Source organism: Papaver somniferum, unplaced genomic scaffold (assembly GCF_003573695.1).
Source record: "Papaver somniferum cultivar HN1 unplaced genomic scaffold, ASM357369v1 unplaced-scaffold_18, whole genome shotgun sequence".
Lineage (NCBI taxonomy): Eukaryota > Viridiplantae > Streptophyta > Magnoliopsida > Ranunculales > Papaveraceae > Papaver > Papaver somniferum.
This window is the reverse complement of record NW_020627707.1, coordinates 7,308,920-7,328,880: the sequence shown is the minus strand read 5'-3', so window position 1 is coordinate 7,328,880 and position 19,961 is coordinate 7,308,920. Positions and strand designations below refer to the sequence as shown.

General features: G+C 35.8%; 3 long non-coding RNA genes across 11 annotated transcripts; 2 read left to right on the top strand and 1 right to left on the bottom strand.

Annotated features, from left to right (window-relative positions):
- Positions 1-8,340: 8,340 nt before the first annotated feature.
- Positions 8,341-11,146, bottom strand: LOC113337856. Of its 9 annotated transcripts, none has more exons than XR_003354462.1 (5): positions 10,971-11,146; positions 10,733-10,803; positions 9,321-10,546; positions 8,772-8,813; positions 8,341-8,671 (listed from the first exon to the last, which is right to left on the bottom strand). It is a non-coding gene; the product is annotated as an uncharacterized LOC113337856 (long non-coding RNA). The 9 variants fall into 9 exon arrangements; XR_003354460.1 differs by having other exon boundaries at positions 9,449-10,546; XR_003354458.1 differs by having other exon boundaries at positions 8,772-10,546.
- Positions 11,147-12,945: 1,799 nt separating this feature from the next.
- On the top strand, positions 12,946-16,333 carry LOC113338104. The gene is made up of 4 exons (XR_003354600.1): positions 12,946-13,182; positions 14,838-14,965; positions 15,167-15,320; positions 15,928-16,333. It is a non-coding gene; the product is annotated as an uncharacterized LOC113338104 (long non-coding RNA).
- Positions 16,334-18,673: 2,340 nt separating this feature from the next.
- LOC113337895 lies at positions 18,674-19,179 on the top strand. The gene is made up of 3 exons (XR_003354489.1): positions 18,674-18,759; positions 18,959-19,050; positions 19,138-19,179. It is a non-coding gene; the product is annotated as an uncharacterized LOC113337895 (long non-coding RNA).
- The last annotated feature ends 782 nt before the right edge of the window (positions 19,180-19,961 follow it).

Here is a 19,961-nt window from a genome sequence, read left to right as displayed (position 1 = left end):
TAACGTGGAATAGTATTCAATTTTGTGTACTTTGATACTTCAACTCCACCACTGCATAAATTCTAAACGTAAGCAATGCTGTTCACACATGCCATTTGCCGTCCGTCTTTGAGTCAAGTACTAACTCAATCACAAGAGTAGTACTTAAAGCTTGGAATCTCCTCCTCCCCGTCGTCTTCACGAGACCCATACCACATGAATATGATTTTGAGTTTAGGGTTTGTGACAGTGTTGCTTGAAATCATCATAGGGTAGTACAATGTTCCCTTTCCTCACCCATTCGCACTGATTATCAGTGTTGTTCTTCAAAACCCATAGCTTTAGTTGTTTGTATACGAAATTCACTCATAATAGCATACCGATCCTCCCATCTCCACTAGATTACATCTTAATGCGTCACTTGGGGCTTTAGTAAGATACAAAGTTTCTGTACTAATATTAATACTATATATTGTCTTCTTATCAGTGTCGGGTTCTTCCGCACTGTCACCAATCCAATATAAAACACCGTTCCAGAAAACAACTCCATTCCTTGGAGAACAGTAGGGTTTATGGAAAGGAAAACCAGGCTTCAAAAGATTTCTCCAGGAATCTCTTCCACATTCTCCAAGTGTTAACATCTTGCAGAAATACTCATCATCATACCAACCAAAACACACGGCTTTGTAATTCTCCCTCACAGGGTCATAAGCCAAACAGAACTTACAATATTGGGATCCTAACCCAGCTGGTACAGGAAGATTAACGGAACGACCCGTTATCGGGTGTGTAAACGAAATAATCATAAACAACATCACGCTTTACACATCGACGAAACAACAGTAAGCCATTAAATGATTGGTGAATATTCATATTGTCAACACGATAATCACTTTCTGGTTTAAACCTAATAATTTTTCTTTTGTTCTTATCAAAATCAAATAATGACAAATAACACTTGCGAGTATTTTTGTCGAACTTACATTCGATGATACCTGGTTTTGATGAGTACAGAGACATCTGTTGATGACGATTAGCAAATCTTTTGTCATTCAAGAGGTGTTTGCACCATAGTTTGCATACACAAATGAACTGCACCACAGACTCGATAGGAACTCTAGTGAGTATATCCTCCATAATGAGATCATGAGGAAGAACTTGCTTATCTTTGATGGATTCGGCATCATTGTTGTTCATTTTGATAAGTTGGTGCAGGGTTTTGAAGTAATACTAGGGTTTGATGGTTTGATAACGGTGAAAGTGAAAATAGACCCGAATATGCATGTAGTTTTTTCATTTATGCCCAATATAAGAAAGCTTAGAATCGACATATTTCCCAAATTAAAGAACGAAAATTAGTAAATATTAAAGAACAAATATGAAGTAAATTTTATGAGTATAAAAAAAATATTTACTGCCAAATTATAAACATTGGCTAGAATAAAATCTAGAGTAATCGTCACCGAAATCCCATCTTTTGAGTCAACCTACCGATCCAGCCAACTCTTCATTTTTCCCTAATAGAAGGACAGGCGATTCTACCCGTGTCTGTATCTTAAGTTTTGATATTTTTTTTTACTATCTTACCCCGCCAGTAGAGTTAATAACCAACCACAGTTAGGTATTTGGCTGATTTTGTTTGATTGTTGATTGTTGATTGTTAATATGTCTTCTTCTTGTCGTGGGTATTTTCTTCATCATGTCGTGGGTATTTTCTTCATCATCAATATTCATGGAGTATAGAAGAAAACAAGGGATAACTAGGGTTTCAACTTTTAAAAAAGAAATGTTATATCCAAAACAAATACCAAGACCACCACCTGGTTTTGATGAGTACAGAGACAAATAACTTCTTCTTCGTCTTTGAATTCTTTGGTTGCTCAAGAAATCAGGGCTTCTTCTGCAGAAACTACCAAAACTACAAGGCTAAATCCTTCCCCGCCAGACAGGATTCAACATCCTATCAGTATACATCGGTTGAAAGTATGTTTGAGCCAAAATATGGATTTTGGGGCGTTCTTGCTAAAAAAGCTAAATCGATACTTGAGGATGATAATGTATCCCAACAATTTGACACGCCTACCAAAACCGAACCTCTGGTAGTTGACAACAGTAGGGGATCAGGTTCGGCATACATATCGATCGCCTGAGAGTGGTCGGAAGACAGAAAGTCCTTCTCTACAAAAGGGTGTCGAAGCTATAACTTCTTCTCTTAATTTTATTGGTGGCACGGTTGGAAATGCATTGGAGGAGGGATTGACAATCGTGGAGCACAAAACTCAGGATAGCATCCAAGAAGCTCGCAAACTGCATATAAAGAGGAAGGGAAACAATCCCGGGACATGTAACTCTCACGGAGTTGTCTAATTCACAGCAGCAACTCAAGATGCAGACAGACAGAGAATCTCAACAGTTATTTTAGAACTTAGAAGGTTTGGACGGAAGTGGGAAAACAGCACAAGCTAGTGGATACCTCTCATACTTAGGATGGAAAAGCATTGTCAGCTGAGTTATGGACAGAAATGCGTGTGTTAGGCAAATATCTTCATACCTTTACAACAAGCCAGATTTAGATGATGGGACGATCAATCTTCTTTTCAGTGCAAATAGTTGGGAGAAGGGGTTAGTATCATTTTTGTCTGTGTGAAGTTCAACTCTGAACATCTAACCTTATTTAAGCTGATTTACGTTATTTCTCAGTAGTTTCCCCTTACCCAAAATGGAAATGATCAGTTTAGTCCACCGTATACATATTGTTTGTCCACTACAATACTACATTCAAATCGGTGGATATATAAATGTTTGCAAGGTGTTTGGTCTTAGTAACAAGATATGAAATGGATTCTAATTGTACGCAACATGTTTGTTGTTAGCTCTAATTAATGCTTGATTTGTATATTGTTGCTCTTTCATGTAGTTTATATTAATTTTAGGTTATCTTAGGTGCAGGCACTTTAGTTAGCGGGGATGACGTGGTTAATGTAAGGAGAACTCAACTCAAACTCCGGTGCAGATGTGTGAAAAGACAATAGTCCCACGTCCCTAGTTTCCGCATAATGAACTTAAAATATAATAAGGAAGGGCCGCTCCACTCATTGCCAATTAGTTTTGAGTTGGATGCCCGCAGACTTTAAGGTGAGAGGAAGAGAGAGGAGAAGGAGAAAGAGTTAGTGAAGTTTTTCATCGGTTTAGGGTTTAGGTTTTGAGTCTAAAAAAGAAAAAAAAAAAGTTTGAAGCCGTGTTTTGAAGTTTTAAAAACAAAGGAAGAAGCTGCGTTTGGTTAGAGAATTGTTTTTGTTAAAAGGGAAGATGCACAAAGTTCTGACGAGTTAAAGAAGAAGAGAGAAGTGTTTAAAGGCTTGTCGGTCTTTGTCTTCATCAGGGTTCGAGAAGCTGTGATAAACAAGTTGGAGTTGTTTAGGGTATGTCGCTGCTCCATGACTTGTTACCTGTCAAGTCATGTTCATGTGTTTTGTTCGTGTGCTGTTGACGAAAAGAAGAACTTGGAGCAAGATGTAGAATTGTTATGGGCTCGAGAAAGTGTGAAGAACTCTAACGAGTTGATGGTGACTGGATCAGAAGATGATGATGTGCTGTGGTGGACTTGGTACTGGTCGCTAGTTTGCCATGGTTCAGTGGGTCTCATCGGTGTTTTAAGACAAGGAATAAAGATTTAGATCTGTTTTTGTGAACATGAAACAAGGAAAGTGGTGATCGATGGTTGTTTGCTGTCGATTTCGAAGAGCTCGGAACATACAGATATTAACGGAGTAACCAGCTATACGGGGAGGTGGCAGAGCTGATGATTCTCGTGAAATGGAATATGAAAACTATGAGCTGAACTGAATCTCGAGAACGGCAGTAGTACTGCAAAGGATGTTCTCGGTGATAGATTGATGGCTACTGCCACAGTCATTGATCGACGGTGACGCGTAGGTGAAACAAAGATGGAGATGGTGATTTAAGTAGCCGAGTATTGACTGCATTGACGGAGTTGGAGCTAAGTGTTGCTGCTTTAGTGCTCAGGTTTGATGATGAATGAGGCTGCAGTGACGATGAATAAGTGTTGGTCAATGATGTTGTCGTTATTCTCGATGAAGTTGATAATTGAATTGATGCGACGGAGTGAGAAACTCTGAGAGAATATTGCAGTCGACAAGAATGATGATTATTAATGCAATGATGCTGTAATACGAGAGGGACAGTGTTGATTGATGGTGACAGCTGTGGGTGAGATTTGATTTTACTGTTGCTGCCAATGATATGGAAGAAGGTTTTCGGGTTCTAGGTCATCACCGAGAGAAGTAAAGGGACAATGTGTGAAGAACATGCTCGAGTCTGTGGTCGAGAGAAAGTTTCCTGAAATCAACAGGGAAAGTTACTTCAAAAAAAAAAAAAAAAAAAAAAAGAAACAGTTAGGGTTTCACTTCCGGCGAAAAAAAAAAAAGAAAAAAAAAGAAAAGAAAGTGTTATTGGAGGATTGTTACAGATTCTACCAGTTGCAAAAGAACTGTTACAGGTGAACAGAAGTGTGACAAAAGAATGTCACAGTTAAGTGTTGAAGAATAGTTACAGAAGAAAGTGTTACAGTGAGCGTGACAAAAGAGTTATAACAGTTGGAAGATTGAAGTGTGGTTGAAGAGTTTGTGGTAGAAACTTGGAGATCCTACAAAGTGTGGCAGACTTTGTAAAGACGACAGGATTGTGAGAGAATCTTGAAGAACAAAGAAGTGTGAAGGTTTCGCAAGAAGTGCGTGACTGGAACAAGAGAGAAGAAGAAACAACATTCATGTTGAAAAAAAAAAAAAAGAAGAAAGAAGAAGAAAAAAAAAAAAAAAAACAATCACCAAGAGGTGATAGTAGGTTAAAATCCTATGAGTTGTCGAGAGAGTACACAAAGTATTCTATCGAAGAAACCAAGAAAACAAGAGTACAAGAAGTATTCTTCCGAAGATGGGACCGAAACGTCCTTAAAATACGAAGAGGACCGAAAGATGTCCTTAAACTAAGAAAATGGGACCGAAAGCGTAATGTCCTTAAACTATGAAGGGGACCGAAACGTCCTTAAACTACGAAGAAGACCGAAAGATTCCTTAAACTACGAAAATGGGACCGAAAGCGTAATGTCCTTAAACTATGAAGGGGACCGAAACGTCCTTAAACTACAAAGAGGATCGAAACGTCCTTAAACTACGATCTGAAGATTTTTTTTTTCCGCAAAAGCGTTAAAAAAAAAAAAAAAAAAAACCGAAGTTAAATTTCTTTTGTCCAAGATGGGCATTCGTGATCTACATGCTCCATCTTGAGGGAGGGTATTAGGAAATAATATATATGAGAGTCTATATTTAGGAGATATGTCTATGTTTAGAGTTTGATCTTAGTTAGGAAAGTAGTTTGAGTGGTCGACAAGTTTGTGAACAATATAAATTGGTTGTTAAGCCATGAGAATTAATACACCAAGATTATTATCAATGTAGTCTTTTAATGCTTCCGCGTTTATGCTCTCCTCTCTCTTGCTCGATCCTTAACATGGTATCAGAGCTAGACTCGTACGCGGGGTGCAGGCCCGGTTTTGGCCGTGACCGAATTTGTCACATGTGCACCCGTGACCGAATGACTGGTCACTCGTATGACCTGTACGTGGGGTGGACCGTGACCGAATGTCACCTGCACACCCATGACCCACACGTGCGTAGGTCCACGTGTTAGGCCGAATGACTGGCCTTACACGTGAGGGAGGGTGTGAAAAGACAATAGTCCCACATCCCTAGTTTCCGCATAATGAACTTAAAATATAATATGAAAGGGTCGCTCCACTCATTGCCAATTGGTTTTGAGTTGGATGCCCGCAGACTTTAACAAGATGCTATGTCTCGCTATTCTCCAACCACATACTGATGTCCTTATACATCTTAACTGTGCAGTTTGCAGAGGAAAATTCCCTTCGTTGGCGGAACAGTTGCTGTCATGATGGTATCCTTCGGCGCGGTATTTACCATAGTACTTGGACGCAAATTTGCTTGGTTTTCCTTTATCGCACCTTTTTTTTTCTTGCGTACTATGAACCTTATTTGTAATGCTGCAATTTCCCTTACTTGTCCGAATGTGTCTCGAGATTTGTACAATAAACCTGGTAAGGAAAATAAATTGTATGCAACTCCGACCCGCAGCTACGCATCAATTTGCATAACCATCACTTAGAAAGTCGTATAAAATAAATTGGGTACACTACTAACACAGTCGTATAACATAAGTTGTGTTAGCTAGTCCAATGGTCGTATATATTAAAATGGGTAACTGCTTCAGAGGTTGTATAAATTAAAATGTGTACCTGAGTATGGTCGGAAATATATATATATAAGAAAATGTTAATTCTTTTGTATGGAACATATTTTAGCTCGTTTTTTTTTAATAAACCGGAACATATTTTAGTATGACGTCTGGTATTAGAACTAATCCGTCCGAAATTTTGTACTATACGTCTGGAGTTGAGATGACATAACTGTACTCCGTTTTATCGGGTTTTCGGCTCTTTTTTTTTCTTTTCAATTTTTAGTATAAAAGTGAATGAGAGGAAATGGATCGCAGTTCAGAGGAAATACTCATTGTGTATGCAATTTGTGTAATCTTATGTAACTGCAGTTTGTTTCTGTCTGCAGTTTTCATTTCGTGTCTGTTTAGAATCTACAGTTTTTTTCTGTAATCTTCTTTATGTTTCTGCACAAGATTTTTTCTTAATATACCTTTTCCTTTCAAAAAAAAAAGAAAGACAATGAAGAATATAATCTGTGTATATTGGGCATGACGGGCATATGATCGTGGAGGGTATTAGTGATGCCAATCTAGTTTGGATGACTGATGTCCCTTGGTGATGCCTCTGCTCTCTTTTTTTTTTTTCTTTCATTTATAGCCTGGATCTTCTGGTTATTCACTATTATTGCTTTAGGTTTGTCAATTTACTAGTTCATGATTTTGTTATTGCTTTAAGTTTGTCAATTTTCAAGTTCATTAGCCTATTCTGTTGATGAGCTGAGAATAACTTTTGTATGCATATCGTAATTTTGCACTATAGCTCATAATAAAACATGGAAAAGCAAGACTGAATTTTGTATTGGAAAACAAACTTTGTTGCTAAATGCTAATCCTTTGTTGCTAATCATCTACTGCACTTCACCTTACAGATGGAATTTTTAATTTCATTCTGTTACAGTTTTCTTTGCTTTTCGTACTTAAAACTATGTGTACAAGAAATGGAAGTAGGTACAAGTCAAGCCACAGAGCATTATCTGAAACTGAACATTGGATATACAGGACCTGACACATAAGTTTTGTTCAAGTTTGAGACTACTTGTATGATTTTATTTTTTAGTATAACTGCAAATCAAACAATCAGACAACGTCCTGGTACACGATCCGATGAACTAAAGAACTCCACTTTGTAGTTTATCTTGCGAAAACTTTCCTTCTCATTTTTCCTTCGTTTGTCCTCGAGATGCTTTTGAGGTTTAGAACCGTCGGAGTAATCAAAATTATCAAATTCAATTTCAGATCTTTTCTAATCAGTCAAACCTTGCTCGTTTGTTCACTTGGATTCAAATTCCCATCTATTGCGCCCCAAACTCCCTGCGAGGTTTTTCACACAAAGAAAAAAAAGAAGAAGAAATTATGCAGGAGAACGAAGAAGAAAACTATTCAAACCCATAACATCCGTAGTTAAGTTAACCACTTAAGGGCTACAACGTATTTTCCACGCGATTCAGTGCCAACCAGGCTTGACCAGTTCGAGTCTGTCCGTCAATGTTAGTTGACTCAAAAGTCGTCTGTCTGTAAGGGAAAACGGAAACCATTGGATTTCCGGGACAAATTACTCTAAAATCTAACAATACTAATTGCAAAAGATTGAGATTATAAAGAAAAAATATCTTGAAAACGATATTTTATTTCTACTACCCTTATTTATATAGGCGGGATTTTCATTTTTCCTTGTACCATTATATAGGCGGAGTGTAAATTTGTCTGGGAATTATCATAATTGGGTGTATGTCTCTAACATTGGTCCTTCCGCCTATATATGCAGTCCGGAGTGAGTATTATATATGAACCGTTTTGTATACATGTTGTCTTGAAAGTTGAACGCTGTCCAATTTTGAATCTTGTGTCGCGACAAAATTAAACGCAATAAGATATTTTTAGCACACACTTGTTTATTTATCACTAGTATAACCGCGATTCGCCTGCCGTCCCATTTCAAACCTGCAACTCGTGAACCATTCTTAACACTCCCGCCGATAATTTTTCTGACACCATGGATACACTTAAATCAATACCACCAACTAATTGGTAATTTCCAAAAGAATCACATTGCCCAAGAATTTTCAATATATTATAAACAATCTATATAAACTACCTGGCATACCCAAACCTGAATTTGATAATATCTCATAGTACAAAAGTGATAAACAAAAACCAAATGATAATGGCAATATCTCCATAAGCCATATGCCAGTAAATACTGAATAGTTTATTTTATCATTTGGCATCCTTAGAAGCATCCACACCTTGCTCTTTTTCAGCAACAATGAACTGTCCCAAACTCACTTGTTCAAAACATTAAGCAACTACCAGGTTGTTGAACCATACCGATTACCCGATCTTTCATGTTAGTATTACCGCCTCTAGCTTATGAACTGCACTATTGAAGAGAACATAAAAAGGTGCGCGTCAATGTCTAGTTTTCTCATATACAGCTATAACTGAAACAAAATAAGAAGTAAATGATAAGGAAAACACACAATTTCCTTTTTGTGCATCTCAAGTCTTTTTTCCCGGATAATCTGTCAAAATGACATTCAATGTTAGAGAAGAAACACAATGCCAGAAAGCTTATAAACTGAGAATAATTTTGGCTGTATTCGTTTGAGAAGAAAAACAATGCCAGAAAACCAATAAATCCGAGGATAATTTTTGGATGCATTCATAATGTCAAATGCTGATAAGTAACTTTCCATCCAGACATAAAATTGGGATGGAAAATAAGGAAGACTACAATCTCAGAAGCTGTAAAGACACATGATGAATCTTGTTGTGCAATGTGTCCACCAGATCATCCATGAAAGTCAAATAGCGAGAAACAACTAATTCCTTAACATCAACTGATTTGGCTCGTCATTGATAGTTCACATTTTATAGGACTTAGACAGTTATTAGTTGTTACTGTGGCAGTTCAGGACCTTCAATGTTTTAAAAAATTACAACACTCCGACCTCATACTTAAAAGTACAAACAGATATGCAATCACACAACTATCAGTAGACTTCCTGTTCATAGAAATTTCAACTTACCACAGACTTGATTGCTACCAACTCAACGGAAGCATTTTGCACATCATTAGACTCAACTTCAAAATATTGATATTGAGAAAACATTAGTTCTCAGGTATACAAATCACAATTGGAAACATGTTTCTAACCTTCAACAATTCTATCTCAGATTCTCCCATCATTTCTGCTCACAATTAACCAGCACCACAACTCACCGCCAACAACAACCACACTAATTTTCAAAAGCAGACAAACCCATTAATCTTTCATGAACAGGTACATAGAAATATTTGAATAAAACATCAAACAACGATATCTTCTAGGGAATTTACTCAAACAGGTAATGTTAATCTTTGGTAGAGTTAACAACTTAACATGAACTCTGAAATGTACCTATAACCTTGATCCGATTGCAACTATTTTTTTCCCTTTCAAACATTGAACATCAATGTGAAGTGCAAAATTGAAACAATCTGAAGTGTTAATCTGACCTGCTTATAGTAGATGCACCAACTTGAACGGATTACGAAAAGAAATATCTCTAAGTCTGATGTAAGCAATGTGACTATAAAGCTAATGCAAGTTAAAGAGTTGTGCACCTGTGTTTTAAAAATAACAGAAAATGATCAACGTACTAAAAACCCAAAACATAATACATATCACCAATGAATTTCACTATCGAATGTGGCTTTTCAACCGAAACAAAATTTTTATAATCAAAACATGAAAATCACTGACATAATACTGTACATTTTTGGTGTGGAATGGTCTCAAAATTTATTCTACTAAAGAAGCAGCTACTAAGAAAGACTAAAACACTACAGGAATGAAAACATAATGACGTAGTTATTAAAGAAAGACATAGTTACTGAGGGTGACTGGGTGAGAGAGGTAATAACTAAAGAGAAAATTAGTAGTGGTGTGTTTCAAGATCAAATGATTAATTCGCGGTTTTGCGAGAAGTAGAAAGGGCTGAAATGTTACTCATTCTATTTGATTGTGTCAAATTAACCAAATTATGGGATGTGCATTACAGAATTGGTAAGCTTACAACTTGTACTGGCTCCAAATCGATTGCGATAAGCAACACGACATCTTCCTTCAATGCCTTTCTTTCATCGTCTGACATTTTCTCTTGTTTCGCTTTATACTGAGCATTCCTCAATGGCTTTTTTTGTCTGCATCACTCTCGGCTTGCTCTACAATTCGAGCTAGCTCCATAAGTCTTAGGCTTCGACGTGATCCATCTACAAACCAAAAAGTTGAAATTCAATTTACTTAGCTATAAATTTGTTGCTTAGTAAAACTGAAATTCTCTTTCTAAGTGAATTTAAAATCGAAATTGGGAAGATAATAACATTGAAATTATAACTGAAATTATTACAAAACCAAAATTGAATGTTTAATTGTGAGAAGAAAGAAGAACTTTTTACCCAAGGTATTTAGGGTTGCAGGTTAGAATATCAATTCCAAACTCTAAGTCTTGGGCTTCGACGTTATTCATCTACAAACCAATCAAATCAAAAACTGTAAACCTTAATTTACTTAGCTACAAATTTGTTGGTAGCTTAAACTGAAATTTTGTTTCAATGTGAATTTAAAATCGAAATTGGCAGATAATACAATCGAAGCTATAGTCGAAGGTTTAATTGAAAGGAGAAGAAAGTTTACCTAATCTGGTATTTAGGGTTGCAGGTTAGAACATCAATTCAAAACGCAAAACCTAGGGAAATGAAGAGAAAAGAAGAACGAAGAAGATGGTGGTGGTGGTGGTGGTGGCGGCGGCGGTGAAAGAGGATGAAATTGAAGGAGGTAGATGGTGGTGGTGATTTTCTCTGTCTCCTGGCTAGTTTTCTCCCAGAGCTTTAGAATTAAGTTGGAGACAAAACAAAAACACGGTAGGAAGATTGAAGTCGAATATGACCTTGAAGTTCTAAAACATTTACGACAATTTCACACTGAAACAAAAACCCGGAGGGGTATATTTGTAATATCAATATCGATTGAAATTTTTGGTTACACACCAAAAACACTTACTCCCTCCGTTACCTTTTAATAGGCCAGTTTCCTCGAGAAAATTAAAGAAATTAATAGAATTAATTATTAAAAATGGTCCTCTAGACACTTGTCAATAAAAGAAGTGGAGTGAAATGGTCCCCATGACACGTGTCAGCCAAAAAAATAAGTGAAATGGTCCACACAACACTTGTCATCAAAAGAAGTTAAAAAAAAAGTGGTCCCAAAAAATTAAAATAACATTTGACATTCCCCATTAGAAAACTGACCTATTTTTTGAAATATTTATTTATAGAAATTGACCTATTTATTAAAAAGTAACGGAGGGAGTATTTTTTTATATTAGCAAGATTTTTTTGGAGGCCAATTATGTGCACCCCTACAAAACCAGGGGTGCACATTCCTCCTAGCGTTATTGGTAGAAGTCTGCTAGTTATCCTGTTTTTTAATTTTTTATTGTTTAAATATAAATAGACCACATTGGGAATTACAGACATAAATATGGGAACATAACCCATTAGACCAAGATTAAATATTTAAAGCATCCTTATAAACCACCTAAGCGTAGTAGATCATCGTTGAGTTTGGCTGGCATTTTATCATATACATAAACTCTAAGAACATTTGAAGATTTGGCATTTCAGCATACACTACCTCCGCTTCTTTCTTCCAAATGAAATCATCTAGGTGTTTGAGATCCTTTGCAAGACAAGTTATGAATGTTTAGTTTTAGTTATTTCAAACAGAAGCACAAGCACAGCTTTTCGATTAAAACTTGTTTAGACGACGAACACAGATAGTTAAAAATAAAAACTAGTATGAAACTACTCTAATCGCCCATCCTACATAAGTATGATTGTGATTCAACGATTCTATCCATAACCGGTATTTAACATCAACGAGAGAATAAACTCCGTTTGATGTCTAAGAGTAAAATCTTTTTTTTTTTATTTTTTTTTTTTGTCAATTGGTGTATTTCCAAGATTATTACTAACACACATGACTTGGTGTTATTTCTTGCATTTTCTTCTTCTTAACCTTTGCCAGTCGATTCCTGAAATATGATACTTAAAAAATTAAAAAATTGGGATGTTAAAATTATTAAAAAAAAAAAATTGCACCTATCACTACACCAAATCTAGGTTTTTGTAACAATGATTTTCCTAACTAGTTTTATTTTGCTAACTCAAATGATCCATTATGATTCTAGTAACCGTTATAAGGAGTTAGCAAACTAAGAAATAGTTACCATAATTAGGAATTAATTCATAAAAACTAAATAACTATTCAAAGTGTGAGATCATTAGTTATACATCCCTAACACATTTTTTACTAAATTACTATTACAACTATTCCTACCCCATATTAGATGTCTACTAAAATCAACCCCATCTTTATAACTATTTAGCATTTTTATTACTAACACACATGTACATAGCTAACACAATGGTTTATTTTGAAATTTAGAAAATGCAAAATACAATTTTAAGATTTTATAAGTCTTTCATTTGGAACCAATTAATGGGGCTAGAACTATGGAATAACTTAAACCCGGAACAAATATTCTGGGAACCAAAAATTTCAGTCCATATATTTCCTACCACTATCGACGCAACCAAAGTAACCAAACTAAACTCGAGCTCAACATAGACTTGACAAATTTTCCATCTCCTTCTACACCTCAGATCGAAACCAATCGGAAGAGAAAAACCCAAGCAAACTCAAATGATCCTTTTTTGAATCAAACTCCAATCAAAGAAAACCCAATCTCATTCTTATGATTTCTCTATATACTCATCAATTTCAGGGAATTTGAAGAGATATAATAACGATGAAGGTGATTGAAATTCGTTGGTTATCGTTTCTGGTATGATTTCCCTTCTTTTTATTATTCGATTACATACTACAGTTCTTCAATTGTGAACTTACGGTTTAAACAATGAGGGTTTTAAAAACATTGGGTTTAATTGAGAGTTTTTAATTGTGATTGTTGCCAATAGCTATCGCTATTTTCACGGTTCGTCTTTAATTTGTATTTGAATTCGTGGGTATTCATTAATTTTTGTTGTAAATTGTTCTTGGTATCTAATTCGATGAAGAAAACTTAGGTTTTGGTGAATTCGCAACATTTTGGTTTGTATTTATTTGCTAATTTGATGAAATTCTATTGAATTAGAGTAGTCCATAGTGGCTAGGTAATGTGGATTTGTGAAGCATATCGAATACCAACAACCCTTTTCTTGTGAGTAAGTTTTTCAGAGAGAGTTAGGTTTGTACAAGAATTCAAAAATCTGGTCATTGTTCTTGTTCATTATTAGTTTGGGTTTGTAAACTTCCATTGTTAGTTTGGGTTTGCAGACTTTGTCATGATGCAGAATAGGGTTTCTGGTAGTGATTTAGTTTGTTGTATGATGTGCGCAGATGTTGCCCAAGTCTTTTGATGAATCAGTTGGGAGAAAATTTCTTGTGACTGAGGGATATATTGCTTGTAGTATGATTAAGTAGTCTCTCTGCTACTTAACCTCTCTCACTCCCTCTCTAAAACCAGACTTGAAACATTAGAAGGTGATGAGCTGAGTATTTTTTTGGATTAATCAATTCATGTTGGTGAAGCCATTGATCGGTGGCCTCCTAGATTTTATTAAATCAGGTGCGGAAGCACAGGTTGACTAAACCTGGCTGTAGTCCCCCCTTTTTTCTTTCAAAACCTCACCAAGTTAGGGTTTTACCCTTATACAAAACATAAAAGTTTAGTTTAGTCCACCAGGATGATCGTTTTAGTTCACCAAGCACAGAAGTTTACCAGCAGTTTTGTCCACGAGAAGAACAGAGAAAAAAAATATGAAGAGTTAGCTACTTAGTTGAATTCAATGCGAAAATCAACTACATATGGATTTTTCTTTTATGCTCCGCAATACCGATAACTAATTAGCTCTTACTCGTGATATTGAATTAGGTTTTGCAGAATGATGTGAATTGTTTTCTATAGCTTTGGAACTTTTGATTATTCTTAGCTTTTATTATCAATAAATCTAGGGGGTTTGTTAAAATTTCTGCTAAACAGTTGAGATTATCACTGCGAAACAATTTAATTTTGAATTCAGACTTGTGTGCAACGGCATATGATGCACGTTCCTCTTGTGGATGATGAATTGCATCACTGTGGTACCATGGAGATCTATCTACCAACCGCGGTTTCTCATTTTACCATCATCGTTGTAAGAGTAGGATTCGTAATCTTTTTACACTGCAGTAATACTTTTTCTTAGACAATGTTTAAATACTCCTTTGTCTCTTCTTTCTTGCTGTAGTATCGTCTCATCTTTCCTGTGGTAAAATTGTTCGTCTCATCTTTTGTGCGTTCGCGGCAATTTTAGGCATAAGTATATCAAATGACTATCTTACTGTAAAACACAACATTTCAGTTCTTTTTTATGCGTTTGGTGAGATTTTAGGTTCAAGCATATCAAATGACTATCAAGATTTGTCTAACTTGATAAAGTATGCTAAAAGAACGCGCAGAGATTTTAGGTTCGAGCAGAGATGGTATGGATTCAGATGACCCGAACGCGCCTTGCAAACTTGGTTCTCATTTCATCACACTTGAAAAGATCAATGGTGAGGAGGAGAAGCTCTATAAAGAAATCAAGGTAGTCGTATTCACCTTTTCTGCTCAAAACTCCCACTTGTATAGTATGCTTTTATTATTATCAGTTTATATGTGATGACTGACTACTACACTTGTGTCCCCTAGCTATGTAAACTTGTCTATCCTACATTGTTGTTGAGCAAATGCAGTTGAATCCTTTCTAGACTCACAAACTTCTTGAACTGATCTCATCTGAAACAAGGTTCACTAGGGTGTTGGCCGTTATTCTGGGTGACTGTGTAATCTATAACAGATCTGTTGAGAGTAGTAAGGATACTTTATGGTAGTTGATGTCATCAGCCAGAAGATTGGTCTTTACTGCATACTTCCTGAGATTCGAGGAGATACAGAACAAGGTATGTCTTGGTTGAGAAGATTTATCTTCAATTTTATTTTTCCCATTACGCTCTTCAGTAAAGATTCTTTAGCCCTATCCTTTTACTATACCTACTGTCTCATTCTAGCAACTTATTGTTGTGTGCAAGGGATATTTTCGATGTTGGTTAAGAGATATTAGATATTTTGACCATATGGATCAAACTCAGATTTGAAGCTGCAAAGGCATATAAAGATTAGTGATTAGGTTGGTTAAGAGGATGCAGTTTACCTTTGGATGAGCATCCGTTTAACGTTTTCGCCATTATCTAATTAGTGTTATTCACTTGTTGCAAAACCATAGATGGTATCCCCTGTCTCATTTTTAAGTGTCAGCTTATAATTTCGAGTACTGTGATCTGTAACTGTAAGCATAATCCTCTTGATTTGTTTAAATTAGTTTCCCTGTCAGCCATGTAATGTGCGTTCCTCATGCTATACCGTGGGCTCATGGTTCTAAATAGTGCTCTAATTAGTTCTATTCACGTATTGCAAGTTTGAAGTACAAATATCTAAAGATTTGCACATGGAAAAAGTCGTTCATCTTAACTAAACTCTAATGAAGCTTCCTTTTATGTCTTCGTGCAGGAACTGGTGATTCCGTTAGGAGCATGAAATTTTGTTGCGCACGAACTAAAGTAAAGAACACTTCCTAAGAAACGGAAATATCGGGTTACGGATGTATGGTCATGGAGTGGCAGTAGCAATTCTGGCTATCTACTTTACATTCCTTCCTATATCAATACCACCATCCCTTGCTTTGGTTTCACAATTGTTAATCTTTTTGTTTAAGTTGTTGGCAGTTGTTCTTTTTGTTTTAGTTATTGTTTGTCAATTTTGTTTTGTTTGTTTAGTTAAATTCTTTTGTCAGTGCTGACAGATTTGCAACATTCTAGTTAAATTTCAGGAGTGTGACAAATTCGGATTCGTGTCTCAGAAACTGATTAGTGACTCGAAATCTTCCGATTTTGTGGACTTACTTTTATTTTCTCAATTTCGTTTTACAAATGGATTCCCGAAAAGAAATTAGATGAAATTAGATTGACCTTGTTATCCGAAACCTACTGTTTGGTTTGGAAAAGTGTATCTCAATTTGATAACGTTTTGGAGACACAAGTTTATGTTGTCGTTGAACGAAATATTAGGAATTTAGAAAAAATCGGATTTGTGTCTCAGAAATTGATTAGTGACTTGAAATCATTTGATTTTGTGTAGTTAATTCCATTTCCTCAATCTCATTTTAAAAATGGATTCCCGAAAATTCATTTAGATTGACCTTGTTATTTGAAACCTACTATTTGGTTTAGACAAGTATCTCAATTTGATAACGTTCTAAAGCCACAAGTTTGTGTTGTTATCCAACGAAATAACTGGCGCTGAAGTATGAAAACTAGCGCCAAAGTATGAAACTAGCCCCGTAAATGGTGTGATTTCAACATCTCGGGTTCAATGATTACTCGATTTGGACCCGAGCTTCTCATTCTGGTAAAATGAAGACGGAATATTTCAGATTTGAACATTTCGGGTTCAAAGATTACTCGATTTGGACCTGAGCTTCTTATTCTGGTGAACTGGAGACGAAATATATCAGATTTGAACATCTCGGGTTCAAAGATTACTCGATTTGGACCTGAGCATCTTATTATGGTGAACCGAAGACCAAATATATCATATTTTAAAATCTCGGGTTCGAAGATTACTCGATTTGGACCTGAGCTTCTCCTTCTGGTGAACTGAAGACAAAATATAAGCTTTGTGGTTTATAGTTTTTATGCCATTATGCCATATATGATTTTCGAATCAACACTGAGATTCATATTTATCGATTTCGATGATGTATCATGCTAATTTTTAAGTCAGAACCCTCACGAAACTTCTTAGTTTACCACATTTGAAGTTCTAATCGACAATGATCTTCATATTTATCGATTTTGATTATGTATCATGATAAGTTTGAAGTCAGAACCCTCTCGGAGCTTTGTGGTTCATAGTTTGTATAACGTTATACCATATTTAAAGTTCGAATCAACACTGATCTTCATATTTATCGATTTCGATGATGTATCATGATAAGATTGAAGTCAGAACCCTCATGGAGCTTCTTGGTTCATAGTTTGTATGCCGTTATACCACATTTGAAGTTCGAATCGACATTGAGCTTCATATATTATCGATTTTGATGATATATCATGCTAAGATTGAAGTCAGAACCCTCTCGGAGCTTTGTGGTCCATAGTTTATATGTCGTTATACCATATTTGAAGTTCGAATCAACATTGAGCTTCATATTTATCGATTTCGATGATGTATCATGCTAATTTTGAAGCCAGAACCCTCCCAGAACTTCCTGGTTCATAGTTTGTATGACGTTATACCACATTCGAAGTTCGAATCGACACTGAGCTTCATATTTATCGATTTCAATGATGTATCATACTAAGTTTGAAGTCGAAACCCTACCAGAGAAATACTCCAAGTATCCAAGTGCCCAAGTCGAAGACAAGTGGAAGAAGTCCAACAAAAATGAGCAAAAGTTCTCAAAAGCAATAGACGGGACAAATACTAAGATTAACTCATTCAAATTCATGATTTTTTATTACCATATTGAAGAGAATTCAAAAAGAATAAGATCATTCCGAGTTCGGACGAAGAAGTTGCCGGCAAATCAGAGTTACGCAGAAAGCACAAATTTATCCAACAAAAACACAATTGCCTTGATCCGTATGAAAATGCCAAACGAAATCCGCACCATCCACATATCCGTATGAAAACCCCACACGAAATCTGCACCATCCATAGGTTTCCATAATTTGTATGACCAAATAACTATCACTTTCCTCTACGACTCTCTCTTCCTCTCTTCCTCTTTCTCCTCCGCCTCCCTAACCATTGCCGCCACCTTCACGACTCAGTGACCACCACCAATGAATCAATCTCTCTCACACACTCTGTACTATAGATTACTTAATTGCTTAGCGATGGCAAATGGAGAATGATTTGGGCGTCGTTAAGACTTAAAGCACAAAGATTAAGCCGGATCTAGGGTTTGTATAATCTTCTCTTAAATTAAATCTGTACAAATTAACCTTTTTTTTTCATTATTATTTCATAGTTTTGAACTATTGGAGTGTGTTTTATGCGGATTTTAACATTTAATTTCATATTTCTAAAGATGGGTTTCCATACCAGGTTTTGTCGACATCAAGGAATTGGGATTTTCTGGTAACTTTTTTTTTTCCATTAGTTCTGGTTAATTAACTAGGGTTTCTGGTGGTGACTTAGTTTATTGAATAGTGCAGATGTTGTACGAGTCTTTTGCGGAATCATTCGGGGTAAAATGGCTTGGGGCTAAGGAAGATGTTGCTTGTAGGATTAAGGAGTCTTTCTGCTACTTAACCTTTCTCACTCCCTGTATAGAAGGTGATGAGCAGAGTAGGCTTTCAGATGAATCAATTTTTGTAGATAAAGCCAGTAATTGTTATTGTCCTCCTAATTTTGTCAAATATCTGTTTAAACGCATAAAATATGTGTTTGTTGAGCTTCGTTTGTGATTTAGTAATCAATGTCACATGGATTTGATGTTGTTTCCTGTATTTCCCTGTATTACTATCATGTGCAGGACATTACTTTTGTCTATCTTCTTGGATGTTGCAACTGTATTTGCCTATGAAACTCTATTCAAGTGTATTTCAGTGAAACATATGGTTGCAGGTCTGCATATGATGCTCTCTTTCCTATTTTAAAGTTCATTTTATATTTTGTTTATTCACTAACAAAGTATTTGTTTGATTTTGGCAGGAAATTATGGAGTTGCTTTCGCAGTTTTAGAACTTAAAGAGGTAAATACCTTGCCATTCAAAAATGCGTGACTCAATAGATTAATTATTGATTATTTATACTTATGCATAATGTATGCACAGGATAAAAAGGAAGGTTTGGTAGCCGAGGCTGCTCGAGGACTTGCTTGGATGGATGGAAATGTAGAAAAGATGGAAAAGTAAACCCTTTAGCAGTTGAGAAAAATGTGAGTATGCTTGGCCTTATACGCAAGTACTGCAACCATAGTCATGGCAGCAAGCATGATATCTTAATGCACATAATATGTTAACCAGCTAGGATAGGTCTATATATTTACAGGTGTTCGGGTTTGTTAATTATAGATTTTTTTTTTCATTTTCTAGTTTTGATTAGATTCATTCAAAACCAAAAATGGATTCGGGCTTTGAGTTGGATTCAGTAAAAGGGTTTAGCTCAATTTTGAGTTTTATGTTACAGTTGTGTTCAATCTTTATGCATTTTCAATTTGTTGAATCTGGATCTTCGATTGAAGATTTAACTGGAGGATGAAGTTTGACTCAATTACAAAAATGATTGAAGATCTTTAGTTTCAATTTCAATTTTTCGTCTTCGCTTTTGTAATCTGATTTCTTGGGTTTTTGGATTTTAGATTTTTCTAGGTCAGAGAAGACGAATATTGGAAGTGCATCATTAAGCGGGGAATTAGTGAATAAATTGACTGGACTTGCAGCAAGTAATTTATGGATTGTATCTAGGGAAATTACTTATTTTTTATTACAGTAAGTGAACATTATTATTTCTTCTCTTGCTTGGTTAATTTACAT